Source organism: Podarcis melisellensis, assembly GCF_964234715.1.
Source record: "Podarcis melisellensis genome assembly, chromosome: Z".
NCBI classification, from domain to species: Eukaryota; Metazoa; Chordata; class Lepidosauria; order Squamata; family Lacertidae; genus Podarcis; species Podarcis melisellensis.
This window is the reverse complement of record NC_138547.1, coordinates 6,672,422-6,691,852: the sequence shown is the minus strand read 5'-3', so window position 1 is coordinate 6,691,852 and position 19,431 is coordinate 6,672,422. Positions and strand designations below refer to the sequence as shown.

At 43.0% G+C, this 19,431-nt stretch overlaps 1 long non-coding RNA gene across 1 annotated transcript in view; it reads left to right on the top strand.

The window, feature by feature from the left end:
- LOC309361588 overlaps positions 1 to 19,431 on the top strand; it is a 434,430-nt gene that overhangs the window by 57,008 nt on the left and 357,991 nt on the right. The window lies entirely within an intron of this gene.

Genomic DNA, 19,431 nt, shown 5'->3' with positions numbered 1-19,431 from the left:
TGTACTTCTCGATGAACGGCAGTTGAAGGCACAGGAGACTTGTAGGGGAAGCAAATGAAAACATTGGCAACCTAAACTCCGAACAGGATTGCTTATTTCTTGCTGTTGACAGCAGATTAAAATGTTCAAATGAGTGCCTGGGTGCTTTCTAAAGCTGCTTCCCAGTATCTTCATTTGTGCTCACAAGATCTAGTTTTTATGTACTGGATGAAGTTGCATAAGATTACTGTGAGGTTGATCACTGAAAGCTGATTAGTGGAGGGTGTTGCTAGCCAAAATTTAGGCTACTTTCCCACTTTTCTTCTAATGGTAGAAGCATCGAGGATTCTTCCTGCTTGTAGCTCATGCTTATGCCACAAGGAGGCATTGCAGAGCTACATAAAGAATCTTGCCTCCCTCCTCCGCCTCCTTTTTCTATCAAAAATACAGGCGGAGGAAAAGCATTTAAGAAAGGAAAAAGGCTTACTTGGTCAGCTCTCCGAGTTACACAGAGCTCTTCAGGAGAGGCACAACCAAAGGGCGCTTTTGTGGATCTCAGAATTTTGAAAATTACAGTTTCCAGGTTTAAAGATGAAAGCTAGGAAGCAGTTATCAGCAAAACTACATCTCAACTACCATGTCCTGCAGAAGTGGGGATTTTGACAGGGACAGCATCTCTGACTGTTGCTATTTTATCTTTTAGGTGCCATGGTAAAAACTCTTGAATTAAAACAAGAACAAATACCGTATTTTTCGCTCTATAAGGCGCACCAGACCATAAGACGCACCTAGTTTGGGGAGGAGGAAAACAAGAAAAAAAAATCTGAATCTCAGAAGCCAGAACAGCAAGAGGGATCACTGCGCAGTGAAAGCAGCAATCCCTCTTGCTGTTCTGGCTTCTGTGATAGCTGCGCAGCCTGCATTCGCTCCATAAGACGCACACACATTTCCCCTTACTTTTTAGGAGGGAAAAAGTGAGTCTTATAGAGCAAAAAATACGGTAACTGGTAACTGGCTGTTTCCTTATTACTGATGCTGTTTCTTTCTGTTTGTAAGTAGGAAGGAAGGCATTGATTGGCAGAGTGAGGCTGATGGGGCCGGGCACCACTTGTCCTAGCAGACTCTTCTCTACTGCCTCTAGGTAATAGGCACCACTATCAAACTGCTCTTACAGTCAAGAAGTGTCTCCTAGTAGTCAACCAAAATCTCCCCTCCCAAACATGAACCATAAGTCCTAATCCCGCCAACGAAGCCTTGACCAATTTAAATGGCTTTCTTAAATACCTAGGCAGCCCCTTCCATTTTGACTGAGCAAATAAATAAACCCGCCTGAGTGACAGTATCTGGGTTTTTGTTTTTGTTTTTTGCTTCCAGGTTCCACCTATGGATTCCTAGCAGTTGGAGTGCCACTATCTTCACCTAGCATATATTTTGTGGCTTTGACAATTCATCCATCCAAAGGAGCTCAAAGGAGGCTGTGAAAGTGTCAGCTTCCCACACATCCAGTTTATTGTTACAATGGTCTTGTGAGGGAAACCACAGGTATTCTCCTATTGCGGGGGGTGGGAGAGAACATCAAGCCCAGGGGCCATATGTGGCCCTCTAGGCATCTCTGTCTGACTCTTGGGTCCTCTTCCAAGCCACAGCTCTCATCAGGCCATACCACCTATCACATGCCACATCCTCCTTGAATGCTTTTTCCAGGCTGGCATGTATCCTTGAACTGTTATAGGAGGATAGAGAGGTGAGTGCATGTAGAAATATCTGGCTTTTGCATGGATGGAATGTAGCCTACTGTACAAAGGCAAAAGTCACAACCATTGCCCACTCGGTGGCATTCAGCAGGGCTGGTGAGCTGTGTGGCCTGGAGAGAGTCCTGTGAACCAAACAGAGTGAACTGGAGGAATGAATTTGAATTCCAGGGCTGAGGTTCTCCACCCATGTCTTGAAGACACAGGAATTGTTCCATGGGTTGGGGTGAGGACAAGGCACATTGACAACCTGAGATGCCACTACCTTTCATGAGAAATGTGTGCCAGTGGATGCTGGCGCATTAGGGCAAATGGGGGCACTGCTTTGTGTATATCTCAGTCTGCCCGTTGCCAGCCCCCACCCGACTGCCTTACCTATTTTTATTTATTTATACTTTCCCATCTTTTCCTCCAAGAAGCTCACGGTGGCGGCGGCGCATAGTTCTTCAACTCTCCAGTTGTGGTGTAGTGGTTAAGAGCGGTAGACTCGTAATCTGGTGAACCGGGTTCGCGTCCCCGCTCCTCCACATGCAGCTGCTGGGTGACCTTGGGCCAGTCACACTTCTCTGAAGTCTCTTAGCTCCACTCACCTCACAGAGTGTTTGTTGTGGGGGAGGAAGGGAAAGGAGAATGTTAGCCGCTTTGAGACTCCTTCGGGTAGTGATAAAGTGGGATATCAAATCCAAACTCCTCCTCCTCCTCCTCCTCCTCTTCTTCTTCTTCTTCTTCCATTTTATCATCACAACAACTCTGTGAGGTAGGTCATGTTGAGAGGCAGTGATTGGCCCATGGCCACACCCAGTGAGTTTCACAGCTGAGTGGGGGTTTGAAGCCTGACCTCCCATGTCATAGTCCAGCTCTCTAACCACTACACCACACTTGGCTCAAATTGCCCAGGGTGTGGCTCTCTTGTCAGCTTTCTCCTCAGAACACAGTAGGCAGGAGGACAGAGACAAAATTAGTTGGCTTAGCCTGTCATTGGATCTGGCACCATATGCTGTTGGCCTCTCTTTGCCTTCAGTCCTGTCAGTCCCAATGGGCACCAGCCACCCCTGGATGTGCCTGTTCCTGACTCTCCAACTCTTCACCTCTCTTTGTCTGAAATGAGCATCTCCTTTGATGAATTGATATTGGAAGTACCACCCCAACACCTGCCTTCCTCATAGCGCCAAGCTAGAGATTGCTTTTCTCAATTTTTCTCTCTTTGTCTCTCAGCATGATGGACTCTTAGTGGCAGGTCTGCTTGTTTTAAACTGCATATGATTGATTTTTCTCCTTCCTGCTTTGTGTACACGTGGCTCTGTGCATGCACGCACATCTCTTATTATAATATAAATAGATTTAAGCTCAAGTGAGGCTATTAAAGTTCTCCTTTGCCAATCCATTTCTTTCTCACCCTGGTGCAGGATGGTTATTGTCATGGTTTTAATTTGTTTTCTAGCTTATCCTGCTGGGTTAGAATTGCAGAAGTAGTATTTAAAGAAGTTGTGTGGTTTCTCTCTTTCTCTCTCTCTCTCTCTCTCCTCCCCCCTTTCTTTGAAACAAGCAAAGCAGCATGCAGAGGAAGAAGTAAGAACCAGAGACTGGCATGATGTTGAGAGGTGACTTCAAAGAAATCTGAACTGACCTCTATAAAATAAAGAAAACAGTGTTGTTGTTTTAAAATGTAGAATGTTCTGTGTTCTGCTACCAGCTTTGTGATTTATATAGTTGTTGAAAAGCATTGATAAACCACCATTTAAAATAAATAAATCTCTAAGCACTGCAAAACATTCAAAAAAGAATGAAAATAACATTAAAACAAAAATAGAACATAGCTAGCATAACAGTAGCAAAAAAGCTTAACAGAATCATAGAACTGTAGGGTTGGAAGGACCCCAAGAGTCGTCTAATGCAACCATTTGCAATGCAGGAATCACAGCTAAAGAATCCCTGATGAATGGCCACCCAAACTTTGCTTAAAAACCTCTGGTAAAGGAGAGTCTACCGCCTTCCATTGTTTCACTGCTAAAACCAGGCATCTCCGACCTTCGGCCCTCCAGATGTTTTGGCCTACAACTCCCATGAGTCCTAGCTTAAAGGACCAGTGGTCAGGGATGATGGGAATTGTAGTCCAAAACATCTGGAGGGCAGAAGGTCGGGGGTGCCTGGCCAAAAGAGTTCTGGCTGAAGTCAGGCAAAAAACAGGACTTAACTGTCCAGGGTTCCTTTACCTTTTTAACAAGCAAAGGGGGAAAATATGCTTTCTATTAAAAAAAAAAAACAAACCCTAAGCACAAGCTGAATTCTTGGATTTATGAAATTAAAAATATACCCATAGGAGGGTGTCTTTTTAAAAAGATGTGTTATGCATTTTTAGCAATGGCAAAGTTGGTTACTGGAGATGGGGCGGGGGTGGGGAGGGGTCAGCACTACAGAGGTTGGATTCTGTGCACGTTTGACAATAATTGTTTTCTTAAACGATTTTCTCCTTCCTTTTATAAAAATATCCATAAATTGGATGCCATACAGTTTACATTGCCTGCTGCGGAGACAAATACTTTAATTATATTTTTTTTTTAAAGGGTGGTGGTGAGAGAAAGAGAGACAAGAGGAGGGGGGATATTCCTAACACATAAAATGGGGTGGGGCGTGGAGAAAAAGCCTCTCTAAAAATAAAACTGGATCCCAGAACGAAGAACTGAAGTAAAAAAAATGAAAAATAAAAAGTTAAATAAAATGAAAAGGAAGGATTTCACTATGCAGAAGGGAGCTGGAATTTTATGGTAGGAATTTCTAAATAGTCTTGTCAGCATCTTGATTTTTAAAAGCAAAAATTACCTTTGGTTTTCACCTCCCCCACCTCCTATTTTGGGAAGGGTATCTTCCTAGAAGGCTACTGCCTTCCTAGAAGGCTACTGCCTTCACCAGGACTTCCCAAACTTTTTTGGGGCCACTGTCCCTTGGTTCCATAAACTCATCCTCAAAGCCCCCCACCCTACTCTACTCTACTCTACTCTACCCTACCCTACCCTACCCTACCCAGAATGGTGCCTAGAAGTGACTGGGCTGGAATGGTTCTTCACCACTGATTTAACTGGAGATGCAAAATAGATTCATAGAACAAGGGTCATCTGGTCCAACCCCCTGCAAGGCAGGAATCTCAGCTAAAGAATCCATGACAGATGGCCATCCAACCTCTGCTTAAAAACCTCCAAGGAAGGAGAGTCCACAACATCCCAAAAGAGACTGTTCCACTGCTGAACAGCTCTTACTGTCAGAAAGTTCTTCCTGATTTTTAGTCAGAAACTCTTTTCTTTCGGGTCCTAGCCTCTGGAGCAGGAGAAAACAAGCTTGTTCCATCTTCCCTGTGACAGCCCTTTAGATGTTGGAACACTGTCATCATATCTCTTCAGCCTCCTCCTTACCAGGCTAAACACCCCTAACTCCCTTGATCATATTGGTTGAGTAGCCTTCCTAAATTGTGTAGCCAATGGCCTACTTTGGGCTCTTAAATTTCAGCAGCGCCTGGTTCGACGCTATAATTTGGTGTCCTCCCTTTTCTCATGTTCTGTTCCACAGCATTGTTGTGGCATCCCATGCAGCATGGCAGCCAGTGTCTGCTACTCATAACCGCCTTTGGTGGTGCCCAGAACTGGACACAGTACTCCAGGATGTGTGTGACCTATGCAATATAAAGTTAAAGGGTAAAGGGACCCCTGACCATTAGGTCCAGTCGCGGGCGACTCTGGGGCTGTGGTGCAGCACTCATCTCGCTTTATTGGCCGAGGGAGCTGGCGTACAGCTTCCGGGTCATGTGGCCAGCATGACTAAGCTGCTTTTGGCGAACCAGAGCAGTGCACAGAAACACTGCTTACCTTCCCACCAGAGCGGTACCTATTTATCTACTTGCACTTTGACGTGCTTTCGAACTGCTAGGTGGGCAGGAGCAGGGACCCAGCAACGGGAGCTCACCCCGTTGCGGGGATTCGAACCACCAACCTTCTGATCAGCAAACTGTAGGCTCTGTGTTTTAGACCACAGCGCCACCTGCGTCATGTGCAGTATAAAGCAGGACTATTACTTCCTTGATTGGACACTGCACTTCTGCAGATGCAGCCTAAAATAGTATTCCCTTTTTTTGTTACTGCACCACACTGTTAAGCTTGTGGTATGCTAACACCCCTGGAGCATTTCCACATGTACTACTAGCAATCCATGAGGCGTGGTGGTGTGGGTATCTACCTGCCAAGCAGGTGCTCTAGCACTGAGCCGTGGACCTCTCCATAGCGACAGAACTTAGAAAATAGGGGGCGTTCCAGTGAAATTGGAGCAGTTGGAACTCATGAATGATGATCTTGCCCCACCAAACCTATTCATCCTGTGCATGATCCAACCAGCTATTGGCTCAGAACATTTCTTGAGCCAAACTGCCTGGTGTGAGCTTAGGGGCTGCAAAGATGCTTGTTAACGCCACAAAGTTTTCTGTTGCCTAAAATCCCCAGGCCTTGCCTGAAACGTGTCCCAGCCTCCGACGGTGAGTTTCTACCTGCTGAGTTTGATGAAATCCTCTCTCTTGCTCTCAGGGAATAATTAGACGATCACCTTCAGATGGGTAAGATGAGACCCTGCTTTCCAACCTTTTACCTTCAAGAGAGGAACGGATTATCCTAATGTTCTGTGCCTTGCTAGCCTGAGCCTTGGCACTATCCCCATATAATTAAGACTGTCAGTCAAGCCACACTACCTAAGCACTATATATTTTGAAGCTCAGTAGGATGGCAGCACAAAGGATTGCACTGCATTGCAAAGACAGATGCCATAGAATCATAGAATGGTAGAGTGGGAAGGGACCCTGAGGGTAATCTAGTCCAGCTCCTTGCAATGCAGAAATGCATTACTTTCCCCCATTGTTTCATCTCTTATCTCTCCTTCAGCTCAGGAACAGCCAGTGGGAGAAGACATCCTTTTCCACTGAGGGTTATGGGTGGAGATGTAGGAGAAAACTGATCCGATGCAAAGGCAAATCTACCTAATTCGCACATTCCAAAACAATGCATGAACTAAAATGCAGCCATATTTTAAACAGATTTGATGTCCCCCACCCAGAATCAGATACATAGGTTTCTGTGTACTGTCAGTATTGAACATAAGCACTCCTGGTCCTTGTGAAAGCCAATAACTCATGTCTGTAACTCATCTGTGCCAGGCAAAAACATTCCTCTACAACCCAGCCATTCGCTGAATTAACATTCTGTGGCTTTTTGCAGGGTGGGTGGTTATTGGTTTGTCTTTGTCTTATTATGTATTTTGTGATCTCATTCTGAAAGGTTATTTAGAAATTCAATAATAAATATATTTTTTTGAAATAAATAAATTATAAATCCTTTGAAATTTGAGCTTCAGTTCTTCAGTCAGGTAACGTACCAAAATTCAGATACTGGGGTGTTTATATAAATGCTTATATGTGTGAAAATATTAATAAAAGCGCATTACAGTGGTACCTCGGGTTACAGACGCTTCAGGTTACAGATGCTTCAGGTTACAGACTCCACTAACCCAGAAATAGTACCTCGGGTTAAGAACTTTGCTTCAGGATGAGAACAGAAATTACGTGGCGGCAGCAAGAGGCCCCATTAGCTAAAGTGGTAGCTCAGGTTAAGAACAGTTTCAGGTTAAGAACGGACATCCAGAACGAATTATGTTCTTAACCCGAGGTACCACTGTATATGGGGAAAAGCGCTTTGCAAAATATGTGTATATTACCCAGAATTGCATACAGAAATGTGTCTATTGGGATAAATTTGCAGTAAAATGTGGACGAATGTTCATGAGGACTCTTTTATTTTATTTTAAATGGAAACTTATATGACAATGCTGAGAACTAAATTAAAGATTGGAAAAAAAGAGAAACAGGGAGAAGCTGAAATGGGCAGATTTTCACATCTTGATGGGAAATGAACTCATTATGGGATTTCTTATGGGAAATGGTATCTGGGCCAGCTGTGGGGGAGCATTTGCATTTCATAAACGTTGGTGTATGGTTTCTAAGCGCAGTAAAATGGCATCTCATGAGCATTTAACTCGTGCAATTTCAATCAAGCTCCTTGGTTCTAGAACATTCCTGAATCAGAGGCTTAGTTTAGGAAACCTGAAGGACAGAAGGACAAAACTTGCCCCCTTTTGGAAAATGAAATCAAACTATAGTCCTGGCACCACTGGATACTTTCTGTAGCCAAAAAGAAACAAACAAACAAAAATGTTATGAGCTGACCAAGATGTGCATGTAAATGCCCCACAAGCAAATCCGAATGAATGCTCATTGCTCCATAAGCACCCCATAAACAAATAGGAATGACTACTCAATAGAGGCTGCATATACACCATACATTGAAAGAACCCCCAAAGAATCATGGAAAATCCACAACACTCAGCAACCTTAACAAACTATAGTTCCCAGTATTTTTTTTTGGGGGGGGGGGGAGTTGTTTGTTAATGCTTTAAAAATATAGAGTGTACACAGCCTTAGTCTAAACACTGTTTAAATTTTGTGCAAGTAAATAAGGATGAATGCTAAATAAGCAGGTTGTCCAGAGGAGCCCAAAGTAATTATCCTTTAAATTGGCCACCAGGGGGCTCTCCTGATCTGAGACAAAAAATATATATTCTCTTATGTTTGTAACAGATTATAGAATTTCCAGGGTGAACAGCAGTGGGTTTCCTTTAACAAACAGACAAAATCCGTATCATTGCGGGTGTTTGCAGAAAATTTAACTCTGTGTAATTCACTTAGTTCCCTTTAATAAAAACATCCTCAAAGCATGCAGAAATGTAGTTTCAGGAAGGCCCAACAGATTTGTGCATTTCATACCTAGTTTGCACCTTTAATTAAATTCAGGAGGGAGTAGCCATGTTAGTCTGTTACAGCAAAAGCAGTGAACAGTTTTGTGGAAGGTTAAAGACATTCAGATTTATTGTGGCAGAAACTTTTGTAAACTAGACCCCGTTGAATCAGATGCATCAGTTGGAGACCCACTCATAGCCAAATGCTGTCTTTGAATTGATGTGCAGGTTTGAGTCTTTTCATTTAGGACTCCATCAAAAGTAAGGTTTCTCTTACACTACATGTATTAAATTAGCTGACCGAAACTGGCAATATTGCATTTCAAGCAGTTATAGTTATTGCAAGTAGTCAGAGGAAGGGGTTGTGGCTCATTTTGTATGCAGAAGGTCCCATCATCAGTCTTTGGCACCTCCAGGTGGGAGTGGAAGATTGCCTGACCAGAAAGCCTGGAAAAACGCTACTGCTCTATTTTTTAAATGTTTTATTTTTCAATTTTTTGAATTTTTTTTTTACAATCACACAAATTAATTACATTTTCCAATAAAAAATACACAATTTGATTCCCCCCTTCTGTGGTTTCTTGTGTTTTAAATTTCATTACTGCATCTCCCACTTAATTCAATTTATTAATTGTTCCCTATGTTTTCCTTAGAGGGACGCAGGTGGCGCTGTGGGTTAAACCACAGGGCCTAGGATCAGAAGGTCGGCAGTTCAAATCTCTGTGACGGGGTGAGCTCCCGTTGCTCAGTCCCAGCTCCTGCCCACCTAGCAGCTTGAAAGCATGTCAAAGTGCAAGTAGATAAATAGGTACCGCTCCGGCAGGAAGGTAAACGGTGTTTCTGTGCGCTGCTCTGGTTCGCCAGAAGTGGCTTAGTCATGCTGGCCACATGACCCGGAAGCTGTACGCCGGCTCCCTTGGTAAAGCGAGATGAGAGCTGCAACCCCAGAGTCGGTCATGACTGGACCTAATGGTCAGGGGTCCCTTTACCTTTACCTTCATGTTTTCCTTAATAAATATATTTAACTGCTTCTTTTACTTTAATACTACTAATGAACTTAGTTGTTTAAAATTATTGTTTGCATAAATCTTTCCCATTCTTTGTTAAAAGTTTTTTCTTCTTGGTTTCTTATTCTTACAGTAAGCTTTGCCATTTCAGTATAGTCCATCAATTATAGCTGCCAGTCCTCCTTGGTAGGAACTGTATCTTCTTTCCATCTCTGGGCATAAATTACCTGAGCGGCTGATATGGAGTACATAAACAGTTTTTTAGAAAAATCTTTGGGTACCTGTGAACCTAATATCCCTAAAAGGAAAGCTTCTGTTTTTTTTTTATTAAGAGCTATCTTCCATATTTTTCCCAACTCATTATATATCATTTTACAATGTTACATCACTCAGCAGCATTATTCCAAGGGGCAGTCTGGAATTAAAATACATAGAATCATAGAGTTGGAAGAGACCACAAGGGCCATCGAGTCCAACCCCCTGCCAAGCAGGAAACACCATCAGAGCACTCCTGACATATGGTTGTCAAGCCTCTGCTTAAAGACCTCCAAAGAAGGAGACTCCACCACACTCCTTGGCAGCAAATTCCACTGTCGAACAGCTCTTACTGTCAGGAAGTTCTTCCTAATGTTTAGGTTGAATCTTCTTTCTTGTAGTTTGGATCCATTGCTCCGTGTCCGCTTCTCTGGAGCAGCAGAAAACAACCTTTCTCCCTCCTCTATGTGACATCCTTTTATATATTTGAACATGGCTATCATATCACCCCTTAACCTCCTCTTCTCCAGGCTAAACATGCCCAGCTCCCTTAGCCGTTCCTCATAAGGCATCGTTTCCAGGCCTTTGACCATTTTGGTTGCCCTCCTCTGGACACGTTCCAGTTTGTCAGTGTCCTTCTTGAACTGTACAAACATCAATATTTAAAACACACAACAAAACATTCCCATCCATACATTAAAATATAAACATCCATCAATAAAATATGCAATAAAAGACTCAAGCCACTAGTCCCAATTGCAGGCAGAGTGCAACTGCTCCTGCCCTGTGACCAAGCAGTTTTCCTGCCAACATCTTCCTGGATGTGTCCGGTACAAAAAAGGAAGCAGCGATTGCATGTAGAGGCTGAGGGCTGTGGTTTCCTGCTTCCAGCGACTAGAAAATGACGCAGCATTTCTGAGATGCTTTGTTCAGAAGAGCCCTAAGAATGATAAGAAATAACTCTTCAGAATTAGGGTACTGGAAGGTTATATATCCTGAAGTGAGACTGCAGCTTCTCATGCTGTTCTAAAATACAACCATGATAACTATGGTTATTATTACTACCTCTATTACCGTTGGTGCAGCTGTTAACTTTGGCCTTAGATTTTCAACAAAAGTGGGACATAGATCACCCCATATGACTTTAGTTCAGTTTTTGACAAGAAACCAAACCAAACCAAACCACAAACTTGAGACAAAACCTTTCTGGCTGTCTACAGACATACAACAGAAGCAACAAGTTTCCCAAGGTGGGAGCTCAAGTGCAATGAAGGCATGACCACATACCATCAAGATAATTGAGCCTAGCTCCATTTAGCATTGCTGAACTGAGCCATTGCAAAACAGAAGCTGAGCCTTTGGAGGCCTCCTGGCGCATCCCTCACAATTAGCAAACACAATTGGTTGTATCCTTTTAGGATTTTACCCAGAGTAGACCCACTCAAAATAATGGGTCTAAGATAGTTATAATCGTTAACTTCAATGGGTTTAGTCTGAGTAGGGTTAGCTTTGGAGCCAACCTATGTGTGGGGTACATGTGTACCCCAAACCATCACTTCTTGTCACTCACTTCAGCAGGAGTGAGTAGCCTTAGGCCCAGGGGCTAAATGTGGCCCTCCAGGCCTCTCTATATGGCCCTTGGAATTTACGATGGAGGCACCCCTTACTAGCCCTGTTTTTCACTCATTTTTGTGTGTGTGTTTGCCTGGCTGGCCTGTGTTCCAATCTCTGCTTAATTGTTTTGTGTCCAGAATGGAATTCAATCCAGCGAATATAATTGGCACTTGCTGTTTCTTTTGGTTTGCAAATGATGTATAATTAAGCCATGCCATCTTTGCATTCAAATGAATGGGGTAGAACATTGTAACGAAAAGATAATGTGCATTAATTAATTCATGAATTGCCTAGGGTTTTTTTTTGCCGTAGCGGAAAGCCAAACAAATAATGTCATTTTTGTCAAAATACAAACTGCAGAGGAATGGAAACATTGCTGCATACAATGAACGCAGGGCAGAATGGAAAACAATGTGTTTGTACATTGCTAGCCTTAGCAGAACACAAGCTTAACATGAATTAACAGTGTGATGCAGCAGCAGCAAAAAAGAAAAGAACAGCTACTTCTATTCTAGGCTGCTTCAACAAAAGTATAGTCTCCTGATTAAGGGAAGTAATAGTCTTGCTGTATTCTGCCTTGGTCAGACCACACGTGAAGTACTGTGTCCAGTTCTCAGCACCACAATTTCAGATGCATATTGACATGCTGGAATGTGTTCAGAGAGAACAACCAAAAAGAACAGTGGAGGGAGTTGGGTACATTTAGCCAGGTAAGTCCACTCACCTCCCTTGGTGTGCTGGTGTTGCTGGATGGAAGAGGCTTCATTGGGGCCCTGACGGTGGAATTCAAACAGCAGTGCCCTTCCTGATAGGCGGCGGGGGCATATGCTTGGACCAAGGCATTTGAGGTTCAGGAAGGGAGTAGAGCTAAGTGGGGCTTGGAACTTTTGGATTCTGAGCCAGCCCCACTGTTTTAACAAAATGGCACCAGGCCTGATTGGGTGCCTGCCCCCCACCGTGTGCCCTTGTCCAGATGTGTAGCAGGACTGTAAATCTGGTGGTGGCCTCTCTGCATTGTAAGCCCCACTGGACAGTGGCAAAAGTTTGGGTTGTGTCTGTAGTATGCATCGTTAAATTTTGTAAGGAGGAACACACACACACACACACACACACACACACACGGGGGGGGGGGGAGAGATTCAGTTAGAAATGGGACTGACTTATGACTGAACATGTGTGAAACTTAAATGCACCTGAAATAGACATATCCACCCATTCCAAACTGAAGGTGCCACAAGACTCTAGTGCTATATATGCCCATGGATTTAAAGCACATGACTTTCCTACAAAGAATCCTGGGAACTGTAGTTTACCCATCACAGAGTTATAGTTCCCAGGATCCCCAACAAACTATACTTCCCAGGATTCTTTGGGGGGAAGTCATGTGCCATAGATCTATGGTGTATATATGCAGCCTAGGATGTGCTTATGAATTTATAGTGTACAGACATGGTTAGGCTGGAGACAATGCTACGTAAAGATGTTAACCATTAATCAATAAATGAACATAAATAAATCAGCAGTCCAGTGAGAACAGTTATCATCATCAGTTATCCTAGGTTTATCCATCCATCCATCCATCCATCCAACATGCAAAGCACTCACAGCTCTCTTCTCTCATCCCCACATGAACTCTAGTTAGTAGGTCATTATTATTCCCAAAAGGCATCTAACCACTCTTCCTCCTCTCATTCATTCTCTCAATGGGACTGTGAAACCAGACCTTATTAATGCCAAGTAGCAGATCCGTGACTGAGGTCAACAACTTTGAATTTGTGGTTCATCAGCACTCTATAAATACACTGCCCACAAGCTGCCCCAAAACACATCCTGTTGCTGCTGTTATTTTTGTTGAAACAAACTGTTGTTCCTATTGGAAATAAGCTGAATTCCAGCAAAATGTGGTCATAGGAAGAATTACCATTGATCTCTTTGGGGACTTCTGATAGGGTGAACAAGGCATACAAATACTCAGAACAAGGGTAGAAAAGCTGTGGCTCTTCAGATGCTGCTGAGCTAAAGCCCCCATCACACCTGAGCATTGGTTATAGGGCTGATAGGAATTGTAGTTCAGCAACATCTGGAGGGCCACAAGCACCACAGCCCTGATTTAGACCTATGTCTCACTGAGATAGTTAAAGGTTAAGAAAAAGGTTAAGGCTGCCAATCAGGATGGGGTGGGGGAACAATGCCAAGGAAACAATTCATTGTAAGGACCTTATAGCTTTATTAGCAGCAGGCTCTTTTCCTGCTGCTCCAGAGGGTAGGACCCAGACCATTGGATTCAAATTACAAGAAAGGAGATTCAGACTGAACATTAGGAAGAACTTTCTGATGGTAAGAGTTATTCAACAGTAAAAAGGTAAAGGTGCCCCTGACCATTAGGTTCAGTCGTGACCGACTCTGGGGTTGCGGCGCTCATCTTGCTTTATTAACCGAGGGAGCCGGCGTACAGCTTCCGGGTCATGTGGCCAGCATGACTAAGCCACTTCTGGTGAACCAGAGCAGTGCACGGAAACGTCGTTTACCTTCCCGCCGGAGCAGTACCTATTTATCTACCTGCACTTTGACGTGCTTTCGAACTGCTAGGTTGGCAGGAGCAGGGACCAAGCAATGGGAGCTCACCCCATTGCGGGGATTCGAACCACCGACCTTCTGATTGGCAAGTCCTAGGCTCTGTGGTTTAACCCACAGTGCCACCCACGTCCCATGTTCAACAGTGGAACAAACTATATAATAAACTGCTGATCTCTCCTTCTTTGGGGATTTTTAAACAGAGGTTGGATAGCCATCCATCAGGGATTCCTTAGCTGTGATTCTTGCATTGCATCATCATGACCATGATGCTATGCTCTGCCTCCACATTCTGCCCTCCATGGCTCCTTTTGTTCTATCCTCTGCCTCCACAGTTGTAGGCAGGAATGCTTCTGAACATCAGTTACTGGAAACCACAAGAGGGGAGAGGGCTCTTGTACTTAAATCCTGTTTTCTACTGTAAGAACGGAATGCTGGAGTAGATGGGCCATTGGCTCTATCCAGCTGGCTCTTCCAACACTACAATTCTATGATTCTATGAATTTTTAGAAATCCATCCTGCTATTGGGTAATTAATTACCAATCATCATAGTTCACACTTTAATTAGAACAAATGCATGTGTGTTTAATTAAATACTTCCAAGGATAGTCATGCAAATCTGCATTACTACAAAACAGAGTCTACAAAATCTGATGATGTTGATTCCAATCCCAAGACCTTGTCATCGGAGAGTCACCCCCTTAGACTCCAAAGGAAAATAACATACATTCACACCTGCCTTATGGCAGCCCTGCAGGTTATGGTGAACGTGCCTTGCAAGTTTGCAAGGTCCCTCCAGGGTCATGAGACTGGCTGGCTCCTATTCAAATATTTCCAATATGTTCTAACACTTTCTAAAGTGGCGCAAAGTCACCACAAGCCACTCTGTAAGTGCTAAGTGTATGTTGAGACCCTGGAGAGTTAGCAGAAACTTCCCTGTTAACTGAACCTTTCCAGTTGTTTTGATGTGCTGTCATCTTTTTAATGGAGGTGTTGTTGCTGTTGTTGATAAATGTCCATGTGGCTTTTAAATGTGTTTTCATTGTGTTGCTAAAGCCTCTCTCTTTTTTTGGGGGGGGGGGCGACTTCTTAGGTTGAAACTAGGTATGACAACATTAATGCAATTTTTAAAAAGGTAAATAGCTGGCACAACCTTCCCAAAATCCAGATCAAGACCCCTTCAAGAGATAGGAGCAATGCAACCAGTCTGTGTCCCTTGGCTGTCTGGATCTACATGAAGTAATAACTGTGGTATTTGATTGAATATTAGATATAGATTTTGATTATGTCCTGTCCCAATATTAATTGCATTTCACCTCTTGGATAGAATGCATCAACAAGCGATTCCTGTGAGCCTGCATTTTGTAACCCTCATGCTTTCTTCCTATGCCTTGTAGACACTGCATAGCCTTCTAGCCTTATCTGACCCTAGAAGGGTAAATGATGTTTTGCTAAAGAGGTAAATGTTGAGTTAGCACAGGCATAGGCAAACTCCGGCTCTCCAGATGTTTGGGACTACAATTCCCATCATCCCTAGCTAACAGGACCAGTGGTCAGAGATGATGGGAGTTGTAGTCCCAAAACATCTGGAGGGCCGGTGTTTGCCTATGCCTGAGTAAGCATCTGGGTGAGAACTAGCATTTCTCATTGAAGCTATCCAAGGCCCAGAAAGAGGAGATTGGAGAAGAATTTATGACCCTCTTCCCTTCTCACTAAAGGTCTGGCTGCCAAATAAATAAGGTAAATTATCAGTATGGAGCCATGCATGTTTACATCGCATAACCTGTAGCCTTTCTTGATGTATGTACAAAGATTAAAAAATGCTTTATGACTCTTTGTGTGCTGTGTTTGAAACTGCTATATAGTGCTACCTCGGGTTAAGTATTTAATTCGTTCCAGAGGTCCGTTCTTAACCTGAAACTGTTCTTAACCTGAAGCACCACTTTAGTTAATGGGGCCTCCTGCTGCTGCCATGCCACCGGAGCATGATTTCTGTTCTCATCCTGAAGCAAAGTTCTTAACCTGAAGCACTATTTCTGGGTTAGTGGAGTCTGTAACCTGAAGTGTATGTAACCCAAGGTACCACTGTACAGTATAAGCTTTGTTCTGATGTGTCTCATGGCAGTCCTTTCTAACTGAGGGTTCACTGAATAACTGGTTTGCTGCCCTATTGCAGTAGCTTTAATAAACTGGGTTCCTACAGGGGACGCTACCTTGCTATTCTTTGGTCTCTTGTTTATTTAAAGGTTTTCTTTCTCCTGGGCAAGGATCAGTAATATAGAAGTAAATTTTTACCTAACACATTTTCCCAGTACCTATTACTTGCACTGGTGTAGTGTAAGTGGGATATGGGGTTGTCTGCTGGAAGGCCAGTGTAACTGATAGACCCTTCTTTCTCTTGCAAATGTATGAGGTAACAGCATGGCAAGAAAGATCTGTTAAGGAGGTCTGCAGAGGAAGAACTTACACCAGCAATACTCATAGGTATGAGGATGCCATGAAGGTAGCTTGGAAGCTTCAGCTGTAGCCCAGGTTTTAGCAAAGATGGGCCACAGAGAACTGGTCCAAATCAAATTATTAGTTAATTCCATCAGGCTGCAGAACTGAGGAACATAAGGGAAACAGGGCTGTTTCATCAGCTCTTCCGACAGACCAGCTGCCTTTGGCTCTCTCAACTGTCACCTAAAGGTAAAGGTAAAGGGACCCCTGATCATTAGGTCCAGTCGTGACCGACTCTGGGGTTGCAGCGCTCATCTCGCTTTATTGGCTGAGGGAGCCAACATACAGCTTCCGGGTCATGTGGCCAGCATGACTAAGCCACTTCTGGCGAACCAGAGCAGCGCACGGAAATGCCATTTACCTTCCCGCCGGAGCAATACCTATTCATCTACTTGCACTTTGACGTGCTTTTGAACTGCTAGGTTGGCAGGAGCAGGGACCGAGTAACGGGAGTTCACCCCGTCACGGGGATTCGAGCCGCTTACCAAGTCCTAATTCATCAGGCTGCAGGGTAGAGGGAGGGAAGGGAAGCAGGGTTATTCCATTGGTTCTCCAAAGAGAGCAGCTTCCTTTGGTTTGCTCTCATCAGTCACCTAGCAGCAGCCATTCAATCAAGCTTTCTGAACTGCTTTCGTTGCTACTGGATATTATAAGAACTTAGTAACTTTCCCTGCCCTCTTTGCATGCAAGCAATGTCAAAAGTGAGGAGACTGAGCAACAGCTACCACTTGCCTTGCATTCTCCCTCTGGGAATGTTCGAACACAATGTTTTTATATGCTCTTTCTGTTTTTAACAGATCTAGGTTTGCATTTGTATCTATATTTAGGATTGTTTTCATTTGAGCATTCTGCTGTCAGCTGCCTAAAGTGTTCTTTTTTAAAGCAGAAAGGTGGGATTAGAAATTGTCTTAATAGACAAAAGAAGCAAATATCGGGCTGGAAAAACAATATGGGAAAGCGTCTAGCAGATTCTCCTTGTCTGCCTTTATTTCTGCTCAGATGGAGTGGAGAAAGTTGACCTATTTAGGGGTGGTCCCTTATTTGTGGGATTCAGTTCCATGTGAGAATGGGCAAGCTCCATTCCTGCACATTCTAAAGTGGGTTTTTAATGCCCCACTTTCTCCTTTATTATATTACTGTTTTGTTTTAGATAGATATGGCTGGCCCACCCACGAGACAAAGTGAGGTGACCACCTCAAATGTCAGCATCCACTGGGATACCAGATCCAGCCTGCAATGAATGCATTGCCCACCACTTGGTGAATAGAAGGTGCTGCTGGTCTCCTTCAACCATTATGGAGGAAATGGCGGTGGCTGCCCTGTGGGGTCTCCTGGGGTCTGCACCCACCTGGTGTAATTCAGAGCAGTCTCTCCATCTCTGGTGTCTACCTTTGATTCCCACTTCAACTGCTAGGTACGCTTAATTTGATATTCACCCTTGTTTCCAATGAAGACCTTAATTTTCCCTATGTTCCTGATGTTCATCTCTTCTTACCTGGTGGGGGCACGAATCACCATCAAGACATCAGGAGTCTTGAGCTGGCCTTGCTGCTGTTGCTTCTGCTCCTGCAGCAGCTGTTGCTGCTGTTGTTACTATAAATCGCGTTTTTGTTTATCTCAGTGCTTGGGAAGTTAATTTTAATAAGGAATTAGTTCCAGTTTCAGTTCGCCCCCTCCAAAAAGGATTTAGTTCTTGGTCAAACTTGCACTCTCCAAAAAAGGACTAAACTCAGCTTGATCTATGAATAAATGGTGGTATACAAATTTAATCAACAACAACAACAACAAATTTTGTTCCAATTAAATTCACAATTCATTCCTCTGGTTCTTAGCATCTTCTCCCCAGCCTTCAAAATTTTACAAGCTGCTCTTCTAAAGTTTAAAATATACTTAAGAAGACTAACAAAAATGTCACTCAGTATATAATGAATGGGAAAGACTGTGGACAAAAAATATAAATTTCACAGCATGTTACCTAATAAGAGAGAACTATATGAAAATGCATCATAGGTGATACCTGGCACCAGAAAGGCTGGCAAAAATGAATAAAACATATAATAATAAGTGCTGGAGATGTAAGAAACAAAAAGGAACCTTTTACCATATGTGGTGGACATGCCCCAAAATTGGGAAATTTTGGAACATGATCCACGAAGAAATAAAGAAAATACTAAGAATATCATATAGTAAAAGGCCAGAGGCATTCCTTTTAGGAAATTTAAATGACGATATTCCAAAAGACAGTACTTAATTTTTCTTAAACATGACGTCTGCAGCAAGAATCCTGGTGGCTAAGTGTTGGAAAGGGAATGTGTTACCCACTAGGGCGGAATGGTTATGTAAGCTTTCAGAATATTTAGAATTAGCCAAATTAAGTGAATTAAGTGAAAAAGGAATGGGAGTGCCTAAAGGAATACCTTAAAAGCCAAGGTTCGAGGACAGAACTCTGGCTGAGTCTGGAATAACCTTTTGAAGTGAAAGGATAAGAAAGAGGGATTTATATCTAGATGCTAGGATAGAGATGATAAGGAAAACAGGAAAATAGGAAGATACAATGAGAGGTAAAGGAGGTGCTGTGGGATTGGTGGAAGTCAGTGTGTGTTTTCCTTTTTAGTGTTTATATTATTAATTTGTAAGATTTGGATTTGTTTTTCATATGCTTGTTTTTGTGTATTGTTATTTTTCTTTTGTTGTTGTTGTGTGAAAAATACTAATAAAATTTACTATATTAAAAAAAACAAAAATGTCAAAACACAGAGACAGTCTAATGTGAAAAGTGGTTTCATTTTTCTAACAATTATGATCTTTAAGCTTAAACAGCAACATCACTTTTCAGATTGGTAAAAATGCTGACTGCTATGGCCACAGTCAAACACAGAGCTAAGTATGATGAATGCCCTATACATACATTACTGAACTAAAACTGAAA